The sequence below is a fragment of the Protopterus annectens genome, chromosome 5.part0 (assembly GCF_019279795.1).
Source record: "Protopterus annectens isolate FY-2018-M chromosome 5.part0, PAN1.0, whole genome shotgun sequence".
NCBI classification, from domain to species: Eukaryota; Metazoa; Chordata; order Ceratodontiformes; family Protopteridae; genus Protopterus; species Protopterus annectens.
The window spans coordinates 633,261,877-633,277,269 of NC_056735.1; positions in this window are offsets into that span (position 1 = coordinate 633,261,877).

The window sequence follows — 15,393 nt, forward strand, 5'->3', positions numbered from 1 at the left end:
CATTGATAAACAACATTTGTTGCACTGTACTCTGTATTATTGTAACACACCAGGACCTGATAAGGAATATGAGCAAGAATTGTTTAGAAATTGTGCAAACAGATTGATATTATGTAATCTGTACTGGGACACAGAAGGGAACAGTGTAGTCAGCTGTTCATTGCCCCAGGAGTTCTTTGCACTTTATAAATCTAATCGATTACCATATGTTAGCTTAACTAAGGACAAAAATGTAAAATGGGTAGACTTGGGAGAAAAAGTCACAAGATGGGAAAAGCAGACAGAGTTAGAACTGTCAGAACAGGGAATACAAATGCAGAAGTTGAATTGGATAACTCAAACCCACCCCGCTGTACACTTGCAGTCTAGCAAGGACAGCTGATTAGCACTCCTATTGAAGGAGGAAGAGAATGCCTTACAAAATATACCAGAAACTCTCTGGTTAACAGGAAAATCAGATGTAGGACTTATTCGTACAGCGGGACCAGTTACTATTACGCCAAAGTCAGCATTTAGACCACAAAAAAGACAGTATTCCTTAAGAAAAGATGCAGAGGTGGGAATCAAACCTATTATAGCAGCTTTACTTAAGGAAGGGGTGCTGGTGGAATCTCCTGATTCACCATGTAACACACCCTTATTTCCTGTTAAGAAAGCGAATGGAGAGTGGCGTATGGTCCAAGATTTACAAGCTGTAAATGATGCAGTAATACCAAGGGTACCTACGGTGCCAGACCCACACACCCTGTTAAATGATTTAAAACCTCAACAGAAATATTTTTCTGTGGTAGATATCAGCAATGCATTCTTCTCGATACCGATACACCCTGACAGCCAGTATTGGTTTGCATTCACATTTCAGGGGAACAGGTATACATATATGTGACTACCACAGGGATATTGTGAAAGTCCAACAATATTCTCACAAGAAATGGCAAGTAACTTGGCTGGATTTACCCCACCGAGAGGTAGCCAGATTTTGCTTTATGTTGATGATATCCTGCTGGCAGCCGCCACCCAGCAAGATTGTAAAGAAGATACCATAGCACTATTACAATTTTTAGCCACTGAACAACATAAAGTAAACAAAAATAAACTGCAGCTTTGGAAAAAACAAGTTAAATACTTAGGATATGTAATATCCAAGGAGGGTAGGACATTAGATGAGGACAGAAAAGTAGTGATTTTGCAAGCACCAAAACCCACTAACAAGAAGGAAATGATGTCCTTCCTGGGTACGACTAATTTTTGTCGGAGCTGGATTCCAAACTATGCCTTGGAATCTGCACCGCTGACTAACCTGATTTATAAAAAGCCTATGGCAGCACAGGATTTGTTACAATGGACACCAGAAGCAGAATCTGCTTTCTGCAAACTGAAACAGTTAATAGTGTCCTCATTAGTTTTAGGTTTACCAAACTATCATAAACGTTTTTTCCAAACTGTAGATTGTAAGCAAGGTTATATGACATTAGTGTTAACACAGCAGCATGGGGACAAGCAACACCCTATTGCTTATTATTCATCACAACTGGACCCAGTGGCACGGTCTTTACCTCACTGTGTACAAGCAGTAGTTGCAGCTGCAATGGCAGTGCAGGCTACGGCCTCAGTAGTTTTGTTCCACCCTCTCACACTGAGAGTGCCTCATGCAGTCACAATTATTTTACTGCAAGAGAAGGTAGCATATCTTTCCCCTGCTAGGCATCTTTCCTGTATGACTATATTGTTGAGCCAACCTCATATGACAATTGAACGATGTACGACTTTGAACCCTTCGACCTTGCTCCCAACCTCTGCAGATGGCATACCACACAGCTGCCTGCAGGTGATTGAGCAAAAGACACTGCCTAGAAAAGACCTTACATATGTTCCCTTGGATGATGCCGAGGTGACATACTACGTGGATGGCTAATGCAAAAGGCATCCTGCAGGACAGAACCTAGTAGGATATGCAGTAGTTTCGGATACTGACATTATAGAAGCAAAATCTTTACCACACAATTTATCTGCACAGGCAGCAGAATTGATTGCCTTGACATGGGCATTTACCTTAGCAAAGGGTAAATGTGTGAACATTTTTACTGATAACCAGTACGCTTTTTCTACTGTACATGTTTTTGAGCAACAGTGGAAAAATCGAGGAATGATAACATCTACTGGCAAACCAATCAATCATGCACAGTTTATTTTAGATCTTTTAGAATCTATTCAGTTACCTCAGAAAGCAGCTATTTGTAAATGCACAGCTCATACCAAGCAATAGGACAGGATTTCAAAAGGTAATGCGAGAGCTGATACAGCTGCAAAGCAGGCAGCTTCAGAAGTATTTCTTTTGAATGAGGAATTACAACCCTCTAAGATTTTAGACTTAGAAATGTTAAAGACAATGCAGACACTTACTACGCAAGTTGAAAAACAAAGATGGGTAATACGAGGAGCAATTCTCGAAAAGGGGCTGTACATCTCTAAAGAAGGGAAACTGATATTGCCATCTAATTTGTTTAGATATGCAGCTTTGTTGAGCCATGGGCAGTGCCATGTCTCAACAGGGGGGATGGTACAGCTGGTGAACCAAGTGTTCATGACATATGGATTCTTAAATTACTCTAAAAAATTCTGCTCGATGTGCCATGTTTGTAATAAACATCATGCACAAGGGGCATTAAAGCCCAAGCAAGGGAGTTTCCCTACACCACCGTATCCATTTCATACTATCTGTATGGATTTCATAGAGTTGAATAAATGTGAAAATAAGAAGTATTGTCTTGTCATTGTAGATATGTTTTCCAGATGGGTGGAAGCCTTTCCGACTAAAAATCCAGATGCTGCAACTGTGGCAAAAGTTCTTGTTAAAGGAATCATCCCTAGATTCGGCATTCCGGAAAGGATCTACAGTGACAACGGCACACACTTCGTAAACCAGACCATACAACAGTTAAGTAAACATTTTGGTATTTCTTTAACAAATCATTGTGCATATCACCCACAATCTGCAGGGCTAGTACAGAGGCATAATGGGATTTTAAAGAATAAGCTAAGGAAGTTAATAGTAGAAACACAGAGAAATTGGGTGTACTGTCTGCCCCTGGCACTGTTGAGCATGAGAACTGTTCCGAATGCAAAAGGATTGACTCCTTTTGAAAAATTATTTGGAAGGGCTTATTATATACCTCAGTGGAAATCTCTCATACCCACAGACCAGGAAGCTGACAGTACACTAGCTGAGTATATGAGAAACCTGTTAAATTCTAAACATTTGTTGCAGTCAAATTCTGTTTCAGATAAAGAATGAACCAGACCGTCAGAAGTGGCAGTGTCCCCTGGTACCTGGATTTGCGTGAAGACAGTAAAGAAAATGAACTGGGCATCACCATAGTGGGAAGGTCCATATCAAGTGCTTCTGTCGACACCCACTGCAGTCAAGATAGCGGAGTGCGCCTCCTGGATCCACCTGACGCACTGCAAATTAGTCAAAAACTTTGAATTGGACCAAAATCGTGTTACATGCCAAAAGTAAAAATGGTAGAGTCCAGAAGAAACAGGAATGCAGAACAACCCTTTCCTCAGAAGTATTGCATAATCATCCTGTTAACTGTACTAGTGACAATAATTTTTTTGCTGTGGCCTTTCCTTTTTCCAGCCACACAGACTGAACTGAATAAACTTGAAGTGTTACTCATAGACTGGCATCCAAACTTTAACACTTACCAGGCAATTAAATATGTGTATGCTGAGACTTTCAATGTTTCGAATTGCTGGATTTGCACAGTTTTGCCGACAGCATACGGGGGGTTATTAATGACTACAGTCCCCCTAGGGGTCAATGAGACCTGGGAGAACTTGATTTATGATACCTCAACCATTACATCACAAGATAAAATAGCATTGTACTTGTCTGTTCCACAAAAGGGAACTGTGTGTTTTTATAAAAATGATACTGTTCAGGTGGGTTGGAGCAATTGCAATGTGACTGTTCCTTATAAATGTTACACTAAAGGTAACAATGTAGATTTTTATTGTAATACAAATTATGATTCATTTCTTGGATTGATGCACAAAACAATTGATGAAGTAAAACATAATTCTGTTCTTTATAAGCAACTGTCTATAATTGATAGAAAAATGTTTCATGCAGGGCGAGTGTATATTCATAGCAAGGTTACTATTAACGTAGAGGACTGTTATTTTGTGTGTGGCAGAGAGGCATACAAATGGCTACCTGAGAATTGTTCCAGCAGTTGTTTTTTGGGTTACCTGGTTCCGGCCTTACGACACACTGCAGTTTTGCCTCGAGGAAAAATTTGAAATGTCCGAGAGGTCGTCAAGAAACCTATAAATCCAGTGGGACAAATCGATGTGCATTGGAAAGACCATCATTCCATAGGCAAAGGACTGACACATATGGACTTGAGTGATAGCGTTATATCGTGAGCAGGCATATTACCAGCATATGGAGCAGTGAAATCTATCTGGGAGCTGAGAAAACTGTCAAAACTTCTGGAAGTAATGAGCAATGCAACTTTTTCTGCTCTCGAATTGGTGACTGATGAATTGAATGCCATGAGAACTGTAGTGCTTCAAAACCGCATGGCTCTCGACTTCACCCTAGCAGCGAGAGGTGGTACTTGTGCTTTAATCCAAAAAGAATGCTGTTTGTATATTCCTGACCATAAACACGAGATAGACAATCATCTTGAGGTAATTTTGCAGGTGTCGGCCATGACCAAACCAGGCCCAAACCCACTGATGGACTTTTTCCAGAAATGGTTTGGGGGGTGGGGTACCATCCTAATGAACATCCTGATTGCCATTTGTGTAGGAATGCTCCTATTGGGAGTATGTGTTTGTTGTGGTATCCCCTGCATGAAAAGACTGATTAAAGACTTTATATACATGTCAGTTTCTGAAACCTTATATCAAAGTACTGAGTTTGAAGAACTGTTAAAAGATTGAAAATGCTTTCATAAGTTTAAACTGAATGACTCTCTTAATTGCAAATCCTGAGTGGGAAGAGGTTAGGAGAAGAAACCAAACTGTTTATGCTTATTTTGAAAGTAGAATAAAAGTATTAATGGGGGGAAATGTCAGAAAAAATATGTATTAATGTGTGTATTAGTAATATGCTTAGTGCATTTAGAGCTTGAAAAGGGTTAACACATTTATTCTATTTCATACTGCATAAATCTGTACAAACTGCAGATGCTTTCTGACCTTGTATTGTTAGCTAAAATCTTTGCTTGTGCCTTGGAAGTTTACTGAGAAGCAGATGATTTCTGCTTGCGTTAGGAAAATAATGAATAGAACAAAACTACTTGTATAAATGTTATGAAACTTAGACAAGAAGTTCCACTTGTGCTGTGAGAAAATACACAGCTGTAGAAGCTATAGATAATTAGGACAAAGCCTGCTTGAAAATATGAACTGCAATCAGCATTTGCTTGTATCTGAGTTAGAAAAGTTCCTTGAAATGTAACACTGTACAATAGAAGCCTGTAAATGGATTAGTGCTCACCAAGGCCAGGTTGTTTTTCTCAAAAAGTTTCTCATAAATCTAGTCATGTCAGCAGAAAATCTGAGTAACATCTGCTGTAGAACAATACTGAAAGTTGTGTTTGATTACGTCAGCCATAGAAGGCCATGTCTTGTAAAACAGTATAAGAATAGCATGTTTCCTGTTAGTAGTTAGGCAAAATCCTGTATTTGCATGTTTTTGTCTCCTTGCAGCAAGTTATTAAATGTGCCTTAACTGAACCTTACACGTATTGGTCTTAGAAGTTTTTTTCCTTTGACAGTATGTTAGCCAAATATATAATTAACAAAGTAAAGGTAAACATGCTTGTTGTAACCAAGAACAAGGTAGGGGGTACATTAACCATTATGTCAACCAGTTGAATAAATTCCAAGTCATCTGTTATGTCATGGTAGTAATCTGGAACATGTGTGCTGGCAACTGTTGCTTCTAGCATGACCTCCATATATGTATGCTATTTGTGCTGCTGTGGTTGTCTGTAATATCACTAGCAAATCATTGTGGGCTGCAATCTGATATGACTGGGCCTCATTTGAATTACATATTCCAAACTCCTCTGGGAATTCATACTGATGCATGACCTGACATTCTATGCACTTTCTAATGTTGTAATATGAATAGCTTAAATGTGGTCCTATCAGTAGCCCTTTGACTGCCATTATTTAGAAGCAGGCATTCAAACTGTACTGCTTTGGGTTGATAAATAGGTGATGACACGGTCATGAATATCCAAATTTATGCTGGTGATATACACATGCATGTATTTTAAATGCTAGACACAGCTGTATTAAAACTCAGGACAATGTTGACCAAAAAATAATGTTTTTACAGAATTTAACAGATTGAGCTACTGAGTCACTGTTATAGCAGGTGTATTTTTACATGTTGTAGATGTACTTATACAGTTACCTACTGTTAGATACCTCACTTTCATCTGTTCTTATGTGTATGGATTTATAATGAAGCATTTCTCTACCAGAGTCCCAGTTACACTGTTATTTCTCCATTAATCTTATAGCTAATTTGTGTGATGCAGTGCAAAGCACAGCATGGCTTAAACATTTTTAATGAAAGGAAAATGACAATTATTATGTTTGGCTTAAAACACATGTGCTAGTTAACAAGCTGTGTGGCTTGGTGGGTTGATGCATTACTTTGCAGGTGCAATGGTCCTGGGATCAAAATAGGGCACAGATGTAATTTTTGAATATGATTACTATTTTTTCCAATACATATATCAATATATAACCATTTAGCATAATTTAGCAATGCTGCATGACATGCGGCATCGAGCAAAAATTCTTTAAATAAATGAAAAATGGGGAGACAGGATAGTGGCAAAATGGGGTGCAAACATGGGGAAAAACATAGTAAAAGGCAGGTAGGTATGTGCAGGAAGGGTGTAGGAAAGAACCATAGCTATCTATTTCTTCTACGTCAACAACTGTGCACTTTAACAGTTTTTTCAGCTGAATTTGGACTGTCACCCTCAGAGAGAGGGGTGATTACAATATTAGTGCATTGTCAAGCCAATTGGACCAAATTAAGTTTGTAACAATGGACATGTTTGAGAAATGGATAGCTATGTATGGGATGATTTTTTTTGGGACAGGTGCCCATTTTTTTTTAAGGTGATAGAGGAATGTTGGGGAAGGGACATAGGTATGTATGGGGGAGGTAAGTTGGGAAGGTGAGGAAGCTTTTGCAGACAGTCAAGACAGACAAGACATCAGATAGGGTTTGTCTGTGACACAAGATGGGGGACAACACCTTGGTTGGGGAGGGTGTCATAGAATCCCAGTACCATGGATATCAGACAAGGTAGCAATGTGACTCAAATCCTCACCCATGGGACTGTCAGCATTGAACCGTCACTGCTCCTGTGGAGACAGTGGTTGATGCCGGCACCTGGGGTGAAAATGCCCCACCAGGATGGACAGCATACTCTCCATCCAGCATATGTGTGCACCAACAGTTTGGTGCAGCAGCCCACTCACCATGCCTGGCAGTTCATTGTGGGTGACAAAAGCACTGCTTCCACATCCACTCCCAAAAGGGGGACTACCCCTAGCCTGTGGGGTGGAACTACCCAATGGAGCAGGTAGCGCAGAGACAGCAGAGGGGTCGCCATCAGGCTGTGGCCCAGACACGCTGGGCCCTGGTGCCTCAGCCAGGGGAGCCAAGGTAGATGGATCACCAGGAACCAGCCTACATTGTCATGCTGTGGTAAATTAAATATAAACATAAGGACAAATAAACATAACTAAAAAAATTACATAAGAGAATGCAATAATGAGTAACGGAAAGAAATTGAAAATAATATAGCAAGGAACACAACAATAAATAATGTAAATGAAAGTTTTTAACAGCAAAGCAATATTAAATTATACATAAGGCCAACATAACAGGTAATTACAAATAATATGATAATATCAAATTATAATAATAAATATAATTAATAAATAAATTAAGAGAATGGGTGGGGTGAGAGAGAAAAGAAGAACATTAGTGACTTCACAGATAATATAACTACACAGACTACTACTACATACTTCTAGATCTGGTAGATTTCACTTGTGAGAACACTGACTGCTTATATTGTATAGATGATGCTGCACATACATAGCTCTCAACCTGTTATCATGGGACATTATGGGCCAAGCCATACAAAATGGTGGCACAAAAGCACATAGACAGGGAACATTTTTACATAGTGTGCTCATGCATTAGTAGCAAGGTGTTCTGATAACAGATTTGCCATTAAATTGCATTCCAAGTAATGTCATATATCTGCAAATCAATTGACCAGATATATGGGGCAGTAGTCATTTCATTCTGCAAAAATTATGACAGTTGAGAAGTATGTTCATGTACACTAATTACACTAGACAGCTAGACATTTCTCAGTTGGCTGGTATGGGATTAGAACTCACAAGCAGTCACTACAGGAAGACTGACCATTTTATTTAAAAAAATAAATCTTCAGATCACCATCTCCTTTAAAACTTTTATTGATTCCTGTTGTGTCAAATCGTGCATTTACACAAATGCATAGCTGTGTCTGGTGTTGGATTAGAACCCATAAGCAGTGACTACAGGAATACTGAAATCTTTATTTGAAAAAAGTAATTATCAAAGCATCATCTCATTTTACAATTTATTGGTTAATGTTGCTTCATATCTGGCATTTACATACATGGATAGCTGTTTAGGACTTCTGTTAACTTACCTGTATACCCTGTTCATTTACTGAGTGCAATCTGCAGCATATTTCAGACAATGAGCAGACCAGAACAGTGAATCTTTCAGACAAAATGAGCAGTACACAATCTTGACCCTTAATCTGGGTATTGCACTGCATTTAATTCTGAGATATGTTGGCATATTATTTATTACTTCATATTTATCAGTTGACTGCTATCCGATTAGAACACACAAGCAGTGACTACAGGACTACTGTACATTTTATTTGAAAATCACAAATTACCAGAGCAACATTTCCTTTTACACTTTATTGATGTATGTTGTTTCAAATCTTGATTTTCAAACATGCATAGTGGTGTAGGAGTTGCATTACCTTACATATATATCCTGTTCATGTATTAAGTGCAACTTATAGCATATCAACCTAGTGAAGAAGGCAATGAGAGTAGTAAGCAAACCAACAATGTTTAATCCAGAAGCAAACACTCACAAGGTACTAAAAAGTACACAAAAACTGCAAACCAACTATAAAAAAACAACATCCTGACTTTGGGCGTTATATGTTTGACTGTGACAGAATTTTTGTTAGTATTGATCAACATTTAATCAAACTAAGAGAAGTTAAGATGAAAAAGCTCAATAGAGACCGTACAGCTTATAAAGAAGGCATTGCTTACCCTCAACCTCCACCTTCGCAAGTTTTTCTAACTAACAACTACGGTCAAATTAATAGTATTCAAAACACACAAGTTGGAAATCAACATGTTTCATGCAGTTCACAGACTACTCTGAATGTGCCCCAAGGGGACCATCCCAGTCAAAGAGCTGATACTGTTTTCCCGAGAAGTTCTGCCAGTCCAAAACATTCAAAATTTTCAGAACCCGGCCTCTCAGTACAACTTGAGATCGAAGAGCAAAAAACCACAGTTCAACAACAACAACAGAGCAAAGAATCGCAGGCGCAGGAGATGAGTTTGCCACACTTGAACACAACAGATCTTCCAAATTTCAAGCTTAAAGAAATAGTTTTGAATGTAGATAAGGACTTTAAAATCTACAACTATACAGACATTGTCATTGATCCACCCTTGGTCAAACTGTTAGCATAGGGGAACACATCTGTTCCATCTAGAAGGGTTGACTCGGCAAAAATACTAATTGACTTAAAATTGTATGCCAGAAAGTTAAACTTGTCATTAATGTTTGGTGCAATGCAAACATACAGAGTAGCATTTTACATACATCTAGTACATTTTGCCCTCCCCTTCATCCTACTTTGCTATTGTCTGAACAAATTTGTGTTCCAACTCATCTAGTGTTAGATCTAATAACAAAAAGTTTCATCTCCCCCTTAACATTTCTAGAGAACAACGCGACTTGTTACACTTAATCCAACAGACTCCTGTTTGGATTATGTCACCAGACAAGGGTGGTGGGTTAGTAGTGATGTACATTGATCACTACATTAACGAAATGGAAAAGATAGTCAATAGCCCTACTTACCAGCTTGTATCATGTAATGAATTAAATCAAGCTTGTTCTAAAATTAAATCACACTTTTACGAGATGTTTTTGGAGGCCAGGATTACCTCTGACCTTTTTAAGTGCCTTAGCATGCCAGCCCCTAGAACTCCTATTCTTTTTGGTGTTTCCAAATTACACAAAAACATTGGTGATCTACCAATGAGACCATTAGTAGATGCAAGGTCTAGTCTAACATACCCTTGGGCGAAATGGGCAGATGAAACCCTTAAAAAATATGTGACCCAGGAACAACAAATCTGTAAAGACTCTTGGTCATTTTTAGCCCAAATTAACAATTTGGACTACAGTCATTCTTTGAATTTCTTAACCATTGATGTCCAGGATCTTTACTCTTCAATCCCACATGATGAAGGGATTGAATGGGCCAGTAGGCTTCTGAGGGCCAAGGGACCACCATCAGAAGAAGTAAACTTATTAGAGGAAATGTTGGACATTATTTTGAACAACAATTACATTACATTACATTACATTTAACAACAAATACTTTGTCCACAAAACAAGCAATGGGGTCACCATATGGTGCCAGCTATGCAAATTGGGTTATGGCATCATGGGAGCATGAGTTTATCTTTAATAAACCTGATATAAAGAAACAGATCCATTTTTACACCAGCTTCCTTGACGACGTCTTTATACTACTCAATGGTAACAGGGATGATGCAATAACATTGGTAGATTATTTTAACAGTACAACTAGCTTCCTTTCTTTTACATTTGTCTTTGACACAGATCAGATTTTTTACCTGGATGTTGATTTGAGCAAAGACAAAACAAAAAATTCATATGTTTCTAAAATCTATAGAAAACACATGTATTCCAACTCTTTCCTCCATTACAGCAGCTGTCACCCTTGGCACCAAAAAAAATCTGTTGTCAAGGGACAACTTGTGCAAGCTGCATGTATGGTCACACTTGAGTCAGACTTTTTACACGAAAGTCAAAAACTGAAGGACATGTTTCTTAAAAGGGGTTACCCTGATGACCTGATAGGCATGATCTGTGATGAAGTCACCACTAAGAGAGAACAAGGCCTTTATAGGCCAGTTCTTAGTTTGAGTCTCAGTAATACTGGAACAACTGATTCTAGTTGTCCTGATAAATATGAATACAGAATTAGTCTGATTACCCCTTTTAGTAGTGATGCTAAGGAGATAAAGTACATCCTATACAAAAATTGGGAAATAATTAGAAGAGATGCTCATATTGCTGACAGGTTTGAAAACAACCCTCGAATTACATACAAGCGTGGTACCAACTTGAAAAGTTTATTAGAGGTCAACAAACCAGCTTTAAATTGGAAATGTGGTATGTACAAATGCCAAATGTGCAATTATTGCAAGCACATGAGTACAGGCAAGGTACTCTAGGTTTACTTGCCAGTCTAAATCTGTGGTCTATGTGGCCCAATGCTCAGGTAGTACCACTTTTTATATCGGTAAAACCGACCGTAAGTTGAAAGAACGTGTTTACAAGCACTTGTATAAAATCAGAAATCAAAGCTTAGCTAATGCTCTGGTGAGACACATAGTGTCATATCCACACCATTCTTTCTTATTTAGAGCCATTGACTCAGTGTTTGATGATAATAGAGGTGGACCTACATCTTTATTATTGGAACAACTTGAATCGTACTGGATCTTGTGTTAATTTGGGTTTGAATGAAGTAGTATCTTTGGCATGTATACTTAAACTTAGGAATTTGAGACGCTAGTATACCATAAATGTTTATATACAACACCCTTGTTACCTTTTGGAGAAAAGAAAGTGTAACATTCAAACCTATGTTATCAGGCCTGCAATAGTATTATCTACTATTATTTTATTGATTTTTCTTAGCTTTTTCACTTTGTCTTTGCACTACTTGATTTTTCTAGACCCTTGACATGTCTACTTGTTAGTGTTTAGGTGTTTAGTTGGTGTAATAGTAATGTGGCAACTGTTTCAGACTTCAACAAACTTCAGTGTTTGTTTCAGACTTTAATTAATTTTAGTTTTGTCAGCACTGTTGTTAACAATGAAGCCTTTCATTTCTTTAATTATTGATTACTTATCTTGCTAGAAGAGGTAGAAATTTCTTGCAAATATATGTAACATGCATTTTGCATTTTAAATCACAACTTGTTTACCACAGTGAGCAATGTCTCTTTAAGTTAATTGAGTGTAACTTGTGTGGCTTACAACACCCACTTTTTTATCTAGTATTTAATGATGTAGTTTTTATGACATTATTTATCTGAATAAGTCCTTCTAGTGAGCAGGACAAAAAGTGCTTTATTTTTATCGTTAGTTTGCAGTTTTTGTGTACTTTTCAATACCTTGTGAGTGTTTGCTTCTGGATTAAACATCGTTGGTTTGCTTACTACTCTCATTGCCTTCTTCACTAGTTTGTTGTCTTTACCTCCAGCAGTTTGTTCAACTTATAGCATATATCAGACAAAATGAGCAGAACACAAGCTTGTCCCTTAACCTGGGTACTGCACTGCAGTTATGTATGAGATATGTTGGCACATTATTTATTACTTCACATTTACCCTTTGTCTGGTGTTGGATTAGAACCCACAAGCAGTGATTATAGGAAGCATGACCATTTTATTTAAAAAAATAAATCTTCAGACCACCATCCTTTAAAACTTTTATTGATTCCTGTTGTGTCAAATTGTGCATTTACACACATACATAGCTGTGTATGGTATCAGCTTAGAACCCATAAGCAGTGACTACAGGAATACTGAAATCTTTATTTGAAAAAAGTAATTATCAAAGCACCATCTCCTGTTACAATTTATTGATTAATATTGCATCAAATCTGGCATCTACATACATGGATACCGGCCTAGGACTCCTGTTTACTTACCCGAAAACCATGTTCATTTATTGAGCGCAACCTCAGCATACTTCAGACAATGAGCAGACCAGAACGGTGACTCTTAATGTGGTTAGACCATAACATTAACTGCTGGTTGTAAGCTATTCTACACAGCACTGCATGCTTACTTGCTTTAACTTGCTTTACCATTTCAGATATGCACTGACATATTAAAAAAGATGCAAGATGTTAATGCAAAAAACAAAAAAGAAAGGCTGAAACCACTGAAGCTAGAAAAACCCAACAAAATCTCACAGGTAAAATCCAAACTTTAATGATGCTTCCTGGTACCTCAGCTAGGTGCCTTCAAGGGAATAATATTTCACCATTACAAAGTGTCTTATATAAAAAGCCCAATCAATTAATGAATGACATAACCCAATTAAAACTCTTGTTACAAAATTTAACCCTCTTATTACACGTTTACAAACAATATGACATTATACATTTCAATTCCTGATTAAGACACATAATAATTTTGAATAAATTTTAACAACTTGAACAACTAAACCAATCCTTCTAAGAAATATAAATATTCAGTTCCTGATTTAAACGTTTGGGATATAAAGTCCCAAAATTAATAATCAATTTCATTTCTAACTGCAATAAACTAGTCAAAAAATCACCACCCTGTCTGCAAGAGGGTCTATCTAAAACACTAAAAAACAGGCTAACATCAGAACCCCCATGGGCAGTATGAAAATGGTTTGCCACAGGATTCTCCATCCTGCCATGTCTGATATCCCCCAGATGTTCCATCACACGATTTCTTACCATTCTTTTGGTTTGCCCTATATAACATCTTGCAGGTGTGCATCCACACCCTATAATATAAACAACTCCACAGGACTGACAATTACAATGACTCATTGCTTTGTATTTTCTGTTATTGATGCTGGCTCCATCTACATTTTTTACTCTACCACATATTTTACATCTACCACATGGGTAACAGCCCATGCGATTCCTCCCCCAACCATGTTTTTTCTCAAATTTAGTAACTCCTTAAGATTCAAAAAGAAAATGTTACTCTTTTCAGAATCACATTTACCAAGGTTGGGTCATCACAAACAATGGGCCAAAATCTATCAACTATACCCCTCAAGATATCAGAAAAGGATGAAAACTTGGAAATGAAAAATAGCCTATCCTCTGCATCTGATCTAGCTGTACCGTGCCACACATCTCTGTGCCGTTACATCAGGTTCCCTAAATCTTTTTTCAGCCCTATTAAGAACAGCTGCAGTGTACCCTCTATTTAAATGTTTCTGTCTGACCTTAAAAATCTCCTGATCCAACATAGATTTATAAAACGTGTTATTGAAAACATGATTATATTCACCATATAGTAGTGAAGCAAACAAATGGGAAGGGTGCATACTATCAGCTGCCAAACAATTGTTGACAGCAGTCTCCTTGGTAAAAGGCCTATAAGATATCTCCTGATTTCCTGATATAAAAAATTCCAAATCCAAAAATTGGATCTTCTCTAAACCAATTTGTATGTAAATTGCAAACTAAACCTATTATCCTTTAAATTTTCCATAAATGTCTCAAACTGTCTCATCTTACCCTTGCAAACAAAAATCAAATCATCTATAAACCTTTTATATAAAATAACATGATGAACAAAAAACACAGTATTGTAAATAAATAAATTCTCAAAAGAATTCATAAAGATGATAGCATATGAGGGGGCATATGCAGCCCCCATTGCAGTGCCGCCTTTTTGTAAAAAATATTATTTTTCAAATTTAAAACAGTTATGAATGAGTGAATATTCCAACAGTTGTATCAAATAAGTCATATGTGGACCTTCCACCATGATTTTCTCAATCGCTTCTAAACCCCAAATATTTCTAATGCTAGTATATAGGGCTTTGACATCTACAGTTGCCCAATAGAAGTTTGAATCCCATTTCATTCCCCCCACCAGATCACAAAACTCTTTGCTATTTTTGATGTAAGATGCAATTCTAGGCTAATATACTTTCAACTGGTGGTCAAGGAAAATTCCAATATTCTGCAAAAAATGACCCCCTATCAGACACAATTGGTCTGCCCGGTGGGGGGGGGGGGATCATTTAAACATTTATGAATTTTGGGAATAATAAAAAACATTGCATGTTTGGTTTTTTTTATGTATAATCTTTTAATATCCATGGGGGAAAAAAATCCTAAACTCTTACCTCTTTCAAGAAGTTTTAATAGACCAATGTTGAAATAAGAAACAACATTACCTGTT